Source organism: Carlito syrichta, unplaced genomic scaffold, assembly GCF_000164805.1.
Source record: "Carlito syrichta isolate Samal-C Ts95f unplaced genomic scaffold, Tarsius_syrichta-2.0.1 Scaffold311324, whole genome shotgun sequence".
In the NCBI taxonomy this organism is placed as follows: domain Eukaryota; kingdom Metazoa; phylum Chordata; class Mammalia; order Primates; family Tarsiidae; genus Carlito; species Carlito syrichta.
In genome coordinates this window covers 617882-629850 of record NW_007255420.1, presented here as the reverse complement: position 1 = coordinate 629850, position 11969 = coordinate 617882, and positions in this window count along the sequence as shown.

Below are 11969 nucleotides of genomic sequence, written 5' to 3'. Positions count from 1 at the left end.
ATCCTCCTGCCTCAGCCTCCCATGTAGCTAGGACTTAAGGCATGAGCCACTATGCTGGGCAAATTTTTTTTTTTCTTTAAATGTTTTATAGAGACAGCTCTCACTTTGTTGCCCAGGATCCTGAACGCAAGCAATCCTCCTTCCTTAGCCTCCCAAAGTGCTGGAATTACAAGTGTGAGCCACTACCCCCGGCCATTGTATTCCCAAGCTTTGATTTACAATATGTTGAGTATCGTTCAGTTCCAAATATTTTAAGTTTTTCACTAAGACTTTTATGACTCATAAGTTATTTGAAAGCATGTGTGTATGTGTGTGTATACATGTTTAACTTTCAGATGAGTGGGGGTTTTCTACATTTTATTTAATATACTATTTCTAACTTTACTTGTGATCTTGTGGTCAATATGGGTGATTCCAATCTTTTGAAATTCGGCACTGTAGTCTAACACTTAGATAATTTGCATTAATATTCTATGTGGTTTAGGAATGAGGTACTTTTTCTAGAGCTGGATGCCATGTTCTTCATAGGTCTGCTTGATCAAATTTGCTAATTACACTGTTCAAATCGTCTATACCCTTTTTTCTGGATGCATTATTATTATTATTTTCCTTTTCTATTTTATTTTTAGCTCTAGCTTGCAAGTTAAAGGCTTTGGTCTATTCTTTCCTGCTTACTCTTTCTTTTAAAAAGACAGGGACTATATTTACATTTCTAACTCTGATCATGCCTCTCCCACATTAAATGCTGCTGTTTTGTAATATTTTAGTTATTTTCCTACACAAAATAGGCATTATTTTTATTGTTTTGAGCAGTTTTGCCTGCATCTTGGTTCACATTTCTACCTGTACCTCACACCTTTCATTTGGAATAATTTTCTTCTGCCCAAATAAATCTTTCAGAATTTTCTTTGGTGACAATCTGTCTGTGGTAAACTTTCTCGGTTGTGGTTTGTCTGCAAATGCCTTTATTTTATTCTCATTCTCTCTATATATACATAAACACACACTTTTTTAATTAAAAAAAATCTTAAAAAATTTAAAACAGGCCGGGGTCGGTGGCTCAGCCTGTAATCCCAGCACTTTGGGAGGCCGAGGTGAGTACATTGCCTGAGACCGCAGGTTCAAGACCCGCCTGGGCAACCTGGCGAGACCTCCTCTCTACAATACATCAAAAATTAGCTGGATGTGGTAGCGCACGCCTGTAGTTCCAGCTACTCCGAAGGCTGAGGTGGGAGAATCGCTGGAGCCCCGCAGGTCGAGGCTGTGCTGGCCTGGAGCATGCCACTGCACTCCAGTCTGGGTGACAGAGTGAGACTCCAACTCCAACTCCAAAAAAATTAAAACAATTACTATGAACCAGAAGACTGACCTAAACAAATCGTTCAGTCTGTGGTGATGTGAGACAAAGAGTTGGAAAATATGACAGAAAAGTTAAGATAAAAATAAGAACGGAATGAGGTCTGCCAATCCTGTTCAGTGGAATTTTCTCCAATGACAGAAATGCCCTAAATAGCCACATGTGGCTAGAGTCAAGTATATTGGCCATCTCAGGTTTAATTGCCATCTAATCAGTGTTCCAGAAGGAGCTAATTAGAATGGGAAGAGACACTATCCAAGAAGATAATGTCGAGGATTTCCAGAGTTATTGTAAAATAACAATATTTATTCTAGAAAGTACCCCAAATCTAAGTAAGATAAAAGCAAATCTACACTTGGATCCATTACAGTCAAATTGAAAAACACCAAAGGAAAAAAAAAAGTTTTTATGAAGTAGCCAGTGAAAAAAGTCAGAACAAAGAACTGGCAGCTAGGCCAAGCCATGCTTCTCAACTGCAGTGCTGGGAACTGTTGCACGGAGAAACGATATCTTCAGCATGCTCAGAGGAACTTTTCACTTTACAAAACATCACCATGCACAACTACTTTTTAAGAATGAGAATAAGCTGGGCGTAGTGGCTCATGCTTATAACCTCAGCGCTTTGGGAGGTCGAGGCAGGAGGATCGCTTGAGCCCAAGAGTTTGAGTCCAGCCCGGGAAACAGAGGGGATATGGACATAGATGTGCACACAGGGAGAATGCCATGTGGAGATGAAGGCCGAGACCCGAGGATGTGTCTACAAGCCAAGGGATGCCAAAGATTGCCAGCCAAACACCAGAAGCTAGGAAAAGGGATGGACAAGATTGTCCCTCAGAAGAAACCAACCTTGCTGACACCTGGATCTCAGGCTTCCAGTCTCCGGAACTGTGAGAGAATAAATTTTTGTTGTTTAAGCCTCCCAGTCTGTGGTACTTTGTTATGGCAACCTAACAAACTAAAATCCTGCCTAATGTCTCTAATTAAAAGGGTTGGCCCACCTGGGTCTTCTGTATAGAGACAGTTCAGACCACGTCTCCTTCAAGCGTCTGGAGTAAGCTAAAAGAGACAAAGGGAATCCTGTGACCGGAGTTCGTTTCCACCCCCTGTGACATTCCCAGAATCAGGCAGCGTTCTCTTCTATTAATATTGCAGTTTCACAGAGAGGTCCTGGAACGCAATCAATTGTTCTCCTTCAAAGTGCTCTCTACCTAAAAAAGCACAATGTTCTTATTGATGCTGGACTTTTAAAATGTTCTAAAGTAAATCTACAGAGTACCCCAGCTACTCAGATCCGGCCATTGGTTAACCAATCAGGATATAAAGATGCAGAGAGATGCTGCTGACTTAGGCAAGGTCACATAGAAGTTGGTATCAGAGACTGGAATAGAATCAACACTCCATTGCCAAGCATGGTCAGCAGCCCGTGTGACCTCCAACAATTGGCCTTGTCAGTCCCTCAGATTATGGGCCAGTAGATACAGTCTTCAGGTCCAGGGAGTTCCTATTGCCTCTTTCAGCGCTATGAAACCCAGTTCCAGTCTCTCACAAGTCAAGAAAATAAAATGTGGGCTGTCACAAAATTCACCCAACAAAAACGTGAAATCTTGCAGCCAGATAGAGACTTGCTGGAATCTCAGCTCCTCCGGCAGAACCAGACTCAGCTCCTCTAAAGAAGTAAGATGGGCCTCTCTCCTGTTGCCAAGAATACACATCTCCCCCCTTTCTTGAAGCGAAGCCCTTCTCTTTCCTCCCGTCCACGCTGTAATATTAGCAAAAGGGAAGCTTATGCTCCAGAGAATTCTGAACTACAAAGATTCAGATGCAGAGAAGAGGATGATCTCAGCTTGGAAATGACACGCCATCATGTTTGCCATATTTATTGGTAGCACAGACCACCCCTAGTCCAATGTGGGAGGGGTCTACATAAGGTGTGAACACTAGGAGGTGAGGGCCAGTGGGGGGCCTCTTGGAGGCTTGCTACAGTGGCTGATAGGGAGTGAGGAGTGAAACGCAACTTCTAGATGGCATGAGTCCCAAAGGTAGTCCTCTATGGCACCCGAGTCATTGATCTAAGATACTATGCAACTAGCAACTATCACACCCCAGTCACCAAGCATGGGTGTTAGCACCCATGTCAGAGGGCTGCCAGAATGCAGATCACCCTCCTTGGGATTCTGGCCCTGACAGCACCTCTTCTCCAGCTAAGCTTTCCCCGGGCCTTATGTGAGACCTCTCAGCACAGTGTGAATGTCGAGGAAAGCGAAGGGGCAGGGGTCCTCTCACATGCCCAGGCTCCATTCCTACTTTCTCACCCATGACACTGCTGCCAGAGGCTCTCCCATGCTATTGCCGCAACAGCCTACAAACCAGCTCTGTCCGAGGGGAAGGCGATTGCCGGCCACAAAGGCCAACCACAGGTAGACTTTGAAACCTACGAGTAGCCCCTTTTTAAAAAGCAAAGAGAAATAGGTGAAATAAATTTTAACTGTGTTCTCTGTAACTCAATATAGCAGAAATATCATTTTAACGTGTAAGCAATAGAAAAAGTTATGAGTTAGATAGTTTACCTTTTTTCGTCGTCTTCATTTTTGGGGTATTTTATACTTAAAGCACATTCGATTCAAGAACCAAATAGCCGCGTGTCTAGTGGCTACTCTACTTCATCAGTTTCAGGCATTCCAAGAGTTTCAGGTACACTCTTATGGCTTCAAGTCTTGAGAAGGAATAAGATTTTAGAGAACAGACATCTTCTCCTACACATCTTGTGTATTTCCAGTGGGGTCCATGAAAGAAAGTTCTGATAAATTCCTTTTTTTCCCCATTAAATTTTTATTAAGGTCAGTTCCCTGACTTTCCTTAGGTATTATTTGTCCAACTGAAAAGATTCCCTCTCCCTCTCCCTCCCGTTTGACTCAGGGCATCTGTTTTTCCCCTCCAGTTTAAAAGGCAATTTCTTCAGGGAACCAAAGCTGAATCAAACGTGGCCTCCTTGACACTCCACAGAAGGTTTGCCCAGTCCTCAGTTAACACAACTAGGACAGTGCACGGCATCGCTTGAGAACTTTGCTGTCTCCCCTACAAAACTGAATTATTTTAAAAAGAGGGGAATGTATCTTATCTCTGGATACCCAGTACTTAAAGTGAACTTTTATTTGAGTATAATTACAATAGCAATTTAGTTATCTTTGCACAATTAGTATCTGCCTCTCTTAGTACACTATAAACTTTATGAAGGGTAGGGCGATCTCTGACTTACCCCAGTGATTAACACACAGCAGGCACTCAATATAAACTATTGGATGGGGAAATGAATGACTGATTTACTCATGAAACAACAGCTCATGCGTCCCTGGCACTTATCACTCTTGGGAATTCTCCCTGGAGCTAAGTATGGCTTCAGTATTTCAATACAAATCCTATTCCTTTCTTTAGCAGAATTTTAGATTCCTTCTGCCCATTAAGTTTTCTGCGTTATTTCACTTGTCAATATGTCTCCTTTTTTCTCTATTCTTGCCACCACCCCTCCCCCCGCATCTTTTTTTATTCTCAGAGATATGGTCTTACTGTGTTGCCCAGGCTGGAGTGCAGTCACTGTTCACAGTCACGATCATGGTGCTCTGTGCACTACCTGTATACCCAGTACTTAGCACAGGGCCTGGCGTGGGCAGCTTAGGAAGGGGCATCTCAGCTCCCTGGGGTTATATGATCCAAGAGAGAAGGAGGATGAGGAAGAGCAACCAAGACACAAGCCATGTCTTGGATCATCTTGAAGGTGACATGCTATCCTTTTTGCCATATTTCTTGGTAACCCTGGCCCAATGTGCAAGAGGTCTACACAAGGTGTGAATGCCAGGAGGTGCGAGTCCTCTTGGAGACTGACTAAAGTAGTTGATATGAAGTGAGGAATGAAACACGACTGACTTCTAGACGGCGTGAGTCTCAGTCCTCTATGGCCCCTGAGTCACTGGCCTTAAGAAGTTACGCAACTAGCAGAGTTCAACCCTTCTCATTCTCTCCACACCAGTTCTCTTGTGGCATGAATATGGTGCTGTTGGTGCTCGGAGTTGGTGCTGTTGGATCATTTGCTGCCCGCTTCAATGTGGCCTCACATGGTCCCTTGGGTAAGCCAGGCCCAAAGTCTGGGAAGTCAGCAAACGCTACCAGCATAAATGGATGCATAAATGGACCTTGATGTCGATAAATGCAATTCAGTTTGCTGTGATGAGTGGATTCATTTGTCAGAGATTTTTCAAATTTTTGAAGCTCTAATTCGAAGAGAAACCAATAAACATCCAGGCTTTCTGCAGCTGAAAGCAGTTAACCACACAGCAATTGTAAAGAAACCTAAAGGGAACATTTGCTTCACAAGTTGGAAAAATGCCTCAAAATTTATCTCAACACAGGCAACAAGAATTAGGTAATAACAGTATTGATAACATAAGTTCAATGCTATTTGTTTTAAATTTTAATATTGCTCTATAAGCCTAAGCAATGTTTGGTATACAAACATTGTGTGAGTTTTCTGAGAGTTTAAAGCAAAAGTGTTCTGTCATCCTACTGATGAACGGAAAAGGGTAAACAGTCATGATAGCCTCTCAGAAACTTATGACAGTGAGTCTTCAAGTGAAATTATTAAATACACTAATGTGACAGGTGTCTGGGACCCCACAGGTCCATCTGCAGACACTGCTGGCTTGCCTACTGTTATGAGACTGTACTCCATTAGGAAAAAAATGTTTGACCATGGATTGTAATGTTTATGTATATAAAACATGCATGCAAAAATTTTGTTAAAGCATTAGATTGAAAAATAGAAATTCCCTTTATTTTCTACTCATGCCATCTTGTGAAGCTCACTTTGAAAAGACCACTGCCTTAAACAAGATCATCCTCCAGCTATTCAGTTGCATTGGGCCATAGACATGGCCAGCCAGAGGGGTTGGGACAGAGGAGTGAGAGAGGTGGGTTCTCCCCTGCCTCTATGTGCACTTAAATCCACATAGGAACTAAGGAGCTTCGTGGAGGAAAAAGTGGATTGAACTTTAATACTCCTTGGGTTTCTGGAATATAGAAGCATTTCTGATGGACAGGAGAGGGAACTCCCAGTAGAGGTGGGAGTTTTAGAAGGGGTGGATGCTGGGGTTGGGGTGTAGGTGTGAGCTGCTACAGCCAGATCAGGTTGAATCCAAGTAGTGTTATTGTAAAATTTCTGCTGATAGAATATAAAACCAGAGGAGAATATTCTCTTACCATGGAAATATCTCCTGGATGGATTAACAAAGACCTTTTGCAAGTGGGGGAGGTTACTGCTTGATGGGAGCCCCACACCTGCAAGTCTATTAGGTTTGAGCTGGAAAGGCAAAATTCAGTCATGCCAAGGTAAGAGGTAGGTCATAACACCAAAAGGCCCAACGTACCTCTGCTCCCAAGCACTCAACACCAGAGCTTGTCTCTCACGTCCCAAGAGCAACTGATGCCAAGGTTAGGGGAAATGTCCCAGTTTCTCTGCCTTGGAGAGAGGGGGAGCCTGTTCTTCTGGACAATGGTACTTCTGGAAGCACCAGCAATGACAAAAATGTTTGTACTACAAAGTGAACACTGGTGGAAATTTCCAGATCAGGGCTATTGTGTGGTCCTGGCTTGGCCAGCAGTGAAGTCATAAATGACCAGAACTGATTTCTGGACACATGTGAACATCCCTAGGGAGTCTTAGGGGAAAAAAATGAGAAAAAAATCCTGGAAGCAATTCTGTTTTCTGCAGCCAGCAAGGGTATTTTTGTAACCAATGGTCTCATTTGTATGAGCAGGCGAGTGAGACTGAGACGTTCCTGTTAAACCTCTTAGGTTATCCTATAGAGCCACTAAATGAAGTGTAAGGATTTTAGTACTAAACGAAGATAACAGCGTCACTAGAAAAAATATTTCTGTCTTAATTCAGGAGAAGAAAAAAATGCATAAACCTATTAAAACAATTTAGAGTCTTTGAATGAAAGCAATAAAGAAGTGATGCTATTAAAAAAAATATAGAGCAATGGACTCTGGCCACCTCACCAGAGATTCTACTACATGATAAAATAAATAATGTAGTAGCAATTAGTGCAATAACTTCCATTTTAGAACATTTCAAAAATGTCTGCAGGAAAAATAAACAATCCCATGGCTTCAGCAGAAGGGCTAGACCAAGTGTGGAAGCCAGGCAATCAGCTGCCTGCACAGAGGTGTCAACACGCCGTTCTTTTCTTCACTCTGCTAAAATCTCACTAAAATTAAGGCAAGAAATAAAAAGTGACTCAGTCCACTTGGCCAAAGAAACTTTGAGAGGAGATGACAGCACACAATTAATGTCAACAAAAACTGAGAGCCGGAAGAGGGTTGGATGGCAGCTGAATTAGCAGACGGGGGCAAGTTGAAATGTAACCCTGCCACAGACAGAGCCACAAATAAAAGCTCCTTTTCCCTGAAGAATCCTGGAAAAAACCCAGGATTACAGGTTTCTCAGAAGGCAAGGAAAACAGGAGCATAAATCATTTGACCAAAAGGATACCTGCAGTACTACTCACAATACCAAAGACATGGAACTAACCCAGGTGCCCATTAACAGAGGACTGGATAAAGAAAACGTGGTACATATACACCATGGAATACTACAAAGCCATAAAAAAGGATAAAATCATGTCCTTTGCAGTGACGTGGATGCAGCTTGAGGCCATTTTTCCGAGCAAATTAACACAGAAACAGAAATCGGAATACTGCGTGGTACTAAGTGGGATTTTAAAAATAAGTACACGTGGGCATAAGGATAGAAACAATAGACACCGGACATTTCTAGAGGGGGAGGGAGAGAGAGGGCAAAGGGTTGAAAAACTACCCATGGGGTGTCACACTCACCATTTGGGTGGCAGGCTTGGTAGAAGCCCTAACCTCGCCATCATGCAGCATACCCGTGGAGCAAACCTGCACGTGAACCCCTTGAATCTACAGTTCTTAAAAAAAGTTTTCTAATAACTGAATTAAGTATTTTCAAAATTTGAATGAATTGAATTCGACAAAAAGGCAAAAAATAAAAAGAGAAAATGAATTTTAAAAAGGAAAAGGGATTGGCCTAGGAGAGGAGCAAAAGATCAAGCATCAGAAACCCTCAGAGATGCCAATCTAAATGAGGCAGAACAGGACTAGCTTAATATATAGGCTCTTTTAAGGAGAAAGGCAATGGAGCAACTCTCTTTTTACATATACTTATTGGACATGTAACTCATGACAAATCTGTAAAGTGGCGCTTGTAGTATCACACTGCTAGATGACCATCCATGCAGCAGAAAATGTTAACACAATTCCTTGACTAAACACCCTGTGATGATCAGATTACTGTAAGAAATTCGCATTCAAGTTGCAATCGCTAACATTATTATTATCATTGTTCCACTCACCATAGTCTTGATATATTATTTTATAGTGTGAATGCATTTTATTTTAGTGTTTATTTCAATAGCTAGCTTTAGGGGATACAAATAGTTTTGGGTTACATGTTTGCATCATATAGTGGCAAAGAAGTCTTGACTTTAGTGAACCCACTAGCCTCACCTGTGAATATTGTACCTGATAGGTGATTTTTTTCATCCCTCCGCCCCATCCTCCCCTTCCCCTTCTGAGACTGCAGCGTCCATTGTAGCCTCTCCAGGGCATGCCTCTTAAATAGTTGAAATCACAGAATCAGGGTTAGCTGTGTAATACCCAGAAACACTGTCTTCTGAATTGATGCCAGATTCCCATAAAATGAACCACCAGCACCATGAGATTTGGGGGTCTTAGATGCATGATCCCCTATGATTGCCAAAATGATGATGATGATTATCATCATCTGCTCTAAATCTTGTATCTTTTCAGGGCCGTTTCTCCTATGAGAAGCTCATGGTGGTCTGCTGGGAACAGTTGCTCCAACCCTCTGCCCCACATCATGAAGGAATTGTTTAGCTGGAAGAAAAGTGTAACAAGACAGAGGTTTCGAGGACTTATCGTTTCTGTTGGGTGGCCTCATCATTCACAACCGGCTGAGAAAGTGCAGACAAGAGAACAGGAAAAGGCCACCCATACTGAAGGGAGAGCAAATCTTGGGGCTGCTACTCCTCCCTTGCTTCACACGGCTCTTGGCTTTCACTTGGCTTGCTTTCCGTCTCTGGTCATGTTTTAATCATCCCCCCTTCCTCGACTCATTAAATTCTGCTTTTCCCAACCAAAATGTGATGCCTGATCTCTAAGCCTTGCCTCTTAGGCCTGGCTGTCCCTTCTCCGAGTCCTCTGACCCTGCTCTTTCTTTCCTGCCTCTTCCCAACTATGTCTGTTTCTCCAGTCCCAAGTCATCGAAGTCCTTCAGACCACATAAACTCAGTAAGAACTTTCGAACGTCCTCTTCTTGCACCTCCACATCTATTCCAGGTGTCCTTGGACTCCAGGAAGTCTAAATTTCATTACTCAGAACAGAATATACTAGTAAGCCATTTCCGAGAGGATATTCCCCCTAGCAGGCTAACTCAAACCACTCTCTTATTCTTTCATTTGTTAACGTCTACTAGATGGTTTTAAATAAAAATTACATCCCCCCGAAGACCCTTGAATTCATGGTGAATATAAAAGTGTAGATTTATCATCAGAGAATTAAGGACCTTTCTGAGGTAAAGCCCTAAGTCAAGCCATAAACTATTTCTACGTCACTTGTGTAGACAACACAGGCTTTGGGCTATAAACTCATCAACAAGGGTGGGGGGAGACAGAAGAGCAGAGAAATGGTTCCTGCCCTTGGAGACCTCAGGGAGTGCAAGGAAAGACCCAGAGAGGCAGTAGTCCATTGAACCTGTCAATGTGACTCACTCTGGAGGTCTTCAGGGAAGTCAAATACCAACTGGAGGCAAGGAAACTGCATGTTCAAGCTGAGAAGAGGAGTTACATGAAGAAACTGATCCTGGACCAGGCATGGTAGCTCACACCTGAAATTTCAGCACTTTGCGGGACCAAAGCAGAAGGATTACCCGAGCCCAAGAAGTTCTAGGTTGCAAGAAGCTATGATCATGCCACTGTACTTCAGCCTGGGTGACGGAGCAAGACCTTATCTCTAAAAAGTACTAAATAAAATAAATATTTTTTTTAAAAAATGATTTCTACGACCTCGTTAAAGGAGGAATCAGAAGACATAGGGGACACTGAGCGAGCTCTACCTTCAGAGAGGACCTTTGAGGCTTCTATTCATGACCCCAGAAGATGTTTAAGACTACATACAAGGGATCCAGACAATATGGACTAGGTAAGATGCTGGACTATCTACTGCTCCTCTATCTTTGTTATTTTTGTGACGCTCTGTTTTTCCTTTGTGATTAGCAGTCAAATCCTTAAAGACAACAAGGTCTGTTGTGTTTGCCCTTGGGGGATATTAAGGAAACCAAGTCTAAAGGACTGTGGCAGCTTCTGAAGGAGGGGGAAGAGTGTTGATTTCCAGGAGCCTGCTGCAGAGGAGAGAAAAGAGACCCCGGGGAGCCGGGTGGGAGTTTAGGAGAAGCCCCAGAGTTGCAATAGAAAATACATCAGGGGGCTCTTCCAAAATTGGCTGCAGGACGTGTGACTCTGAGACATGTCTCATACCACAGCACAGATAATACCACTTTCCCCTAGTCGTTGCAGCTCCTCTGATGAGAACTGCTTTTGACTGGTGCAGCATCTGAAGCCAGCTGGTAGCCCAAAAGTGCTGCCAAGGCCCACAGTCACTCACCCTCCCAGCTGTTGACTGTATTCTACTGGTAATGTAATGTTATAAAACCATCCAAATGCACCTTAAACTCAAGGTTGGTAATCTGTACAAGGCCAGAACAAACTCCTCATCTTCTTCATAAAAAACTCACCGAGTATCCTGAGAGTGTAGCTTCACTACAGGCTCTAAGATTGTCAGGGGACCTTAGAGACTTTTAAAAATACATGTCTATAAAAAATAGACAATTCTAATTGAGCAGTTGCCATGTGTGATGGTTAGGAGCACTGGTTTTTGGAGCCAGTCTGCAGTTCTTACATCCCAGATCTACTATTTACTGGCTCCATGATGCTGGATTAGTTACTTAATCTCTCTGTGGCTCAGTTTGCACATCCATATAATGGGAACAGAAAAAGTACCTTTCTCACGGTGTTGGTTTTCCAGGAAGAGGTAGGCCTTCATCCAAGCTTGAGGAAGGAGTAGAAGAGAAAGACAGAGGGTACTCTGGGCAAAGGATTCAGCCAAAGGCACGGTCAAGTCTAGGGTAGGAAATAGACAGACTCCCTATGGGATCTCACGGCTTTTGTGATGCTTAATGCTGACCACAGGAAGCACTGGTTATGAAAATTGTATGTGTTTCCTTGAAGCTGGGCTTGAAGAATTCTGCTTCACAGGACCCAGTGTGGTTCACAGATAACAGAGGAAAACTCTTATTTAGAAGAATTATAAACATCTTGGTCCTTTGGGTCCCATCTTTTACCAAATGCTCACTGAGCACCCATGGGAGATGGTGGGGTGCCGAACAGTTAAAAGAGATAATCTAGCCGGGCTCGGTGGCTCAGCCTGTAATCCCGCTCCTTTGGGAGGCTGAGGTGAGTG